Raw genomic sequence first — 2,377 nt, 5'->3', positions numbered from 1 at the left:
GGAAGACGGACGTCAGTCTTGTGGTTGATCAATTGAAGTAAGGTTGTGGGGAGGTTTAAAGCGATGAAATAAAGAAAAAAGTTTGATAAAAGAAAAAAAAATAGATAAAAGTGAAGAAAAATGTCCATCCATCACGACAATATCATATCTAAATACCAGCAACATTCGTCGCATTTGACAACTGCCGTCGATCCTGGTTTGTGCTTTTTTCTTAAGCCTCGATGCCCAATTGTTCTACATGACGACACCTCCTTTCTACACACTTTGGTCGATTCTTCTTTTACCTAGAATATAGAGGAGGTGTCTTCCTAGCGTTTGGCATGTTGCCATTTTGAGATTCAGTTTGACAACAGCCGTCGATATTTGTATACAGGCAGCAGCCTCAATATCACGTTGAAAATGCCGATTTATGAACTTTAGATGCAAAATACAAGTTTTAAGAGCTATACAAATATTTTTTAAACGAAAACAAATCATTTATCATACCCGTATACCAACAACATTCGTCGCATTTGACAACTGCCGTCGATCCTGGTTTTGTGCTTTTTTCTAAAGCCTTGATGGCCAATTGTTCTGTATGACGACACCTCCTTTCTACCCACTTTGTACCGGAGCACCTACCCAACAAACAAAGCCGAAGTCGCTCGAACCTTTTACTCTGTGCCAGAGCGAGAAAGCATGCATTCTGTATCAAGTTCTACAGCTGCAAACACAGCGCGTGTAGATGTGTGTGTGCGCGGAGCGAATGTATCGATGAAGATGGGAAGCAGCGGGGTTTTCTCATTCAGTTGACGGGACCCGAACAATTCCCCATGGTTTGGTCAGTCCAATGCCAACGCTGCTGAGGGAAGGGTGTGTTACTTTTCCACGCGGTGGGACTCATGCTCATGATGATGAAAAACTGTATGTTCTTTGCAATATTTGCTTACTATGTTATTGATTTCACCATTTTCTAAAATTTACACTACTTTTCAAATATTTTATGAAAATACACGTGAAAGTTTCTATAGATAATATTTTCAGAAGAAACGGCGCAAAAAAGCCGCATTGCTAAGATTGATCCCTACCCGCAAATTTCCGTTAAATGCCTTCTAATCGCCTTGTAATCGCCGGCGAATTGAAGGCGATCAGCAGTGCATTTAGCAGTAATTAAATGCCTTTGAAACATGTCAATGAAAAATTTCGCTTTTAATTTGACATTTGAAATTGCAACTGTCAAAAGAAAACCTTACAAGTGTCTTCAACACTGCACTGTTGTAGTGTTCCCAGATATGAGCGTGAGTTTCGATAGCACGATTTACGTGTTATGTTCTCTTGCGTTAAGCTCTGAGCTATTTCACTTTATTAATGATGGTCTGCATTATTCGGTTGTTAAAGACCAACCCGTTGAAAGGTGTTAATATATCAAACTCATTTCGATAAATCTAATAAAATGAGAAATGAGATGCATATTTCTCCCATCCTGATAATGATGGGTGAAGATAGAGTAATTATTATGTTTTTTAAAAAGGTATTATTTTCATTTTGCTTCACAAAAAGTTTGTTTATATTCATTATAGCAAGAAAATATTAATATAAAAAGAAATAAGCACAGAAAAAAGATCATAAAAAATCAGGATTTGAACACACGCTTTCTCGGTTCGGAACCAAAAGCGTTCCCTACCCGCAAATTTCCGTTAAATGCCTTCTAATCGCCTTGTAATCGCCGGCGAATTGAAGGCGATCAGCAGTGCATTTAGCAGTAATTAAATGCCTTTGAAATATGTCAATGAAAAATTTCGCTTTTGATTTGAAATTTGAAATTGCAACTGTCAAAAGCAAACCTTACAAGCGTCTTCAGCACTGCACTGTTGTAGTGTTCCCAGATATGAGCGTGAGTTTCGATAGCACGATTTACGTGTTATGTTCTCTTGCGTTAAGCTCTGAGCTATTTCACTTTATTAAAGATGGTCTACATTATTCGGTTGTTAAATACCAACTCATTGAAAGGTAATAATATATCAAACTCATTTCGATAACTAAAATAAAAGGAAAAATGAGATACATATTTCTCCCATCCTGATAATGAACGGTGAACATAGTGTAATTATTATGTTTTTTTAAAAAGGTATTATTTTAATTTCGCTTCACATAAATTTTGTTTCAAGTAATTATAGTAAGAAAAAATTAATTTAAAAAGAAATAAACGCAGAAAAAAGATCATAAAAATCTGGATTTGAACACACGCTTTCTCGGTTCGGAACCAAAAGCGTTATCACTGCTCTATTTGGCAGTTACATTGGTATAGGTGCAAATTCAGTATATAAACAAGCTAAGATGGCGGCAAGCTATCTGTTCTCCTTGAATCAAAAAGTTGAAAGATTTCGAAGAGAACCCG

The sequence above is a fragment of the Anopheles merus genome, chromosome 2R, assembly GCF_017562075.2.
Source record: "Anopheles merus strain MAF chromosome 2R, AmerM5.1, whole genome shotgun sequence".
Classification (NCBI taxonomy): Eukaryota; Metazoa; Arthropoda; class Insecta; order Diptera; family Culicidae; genus Anopheles; species Anopheles merus.
The sequence above is the reverse complement of the archived record's forward strand: the minus strand, read 5'-3'. Positions refer to the sequence as shown.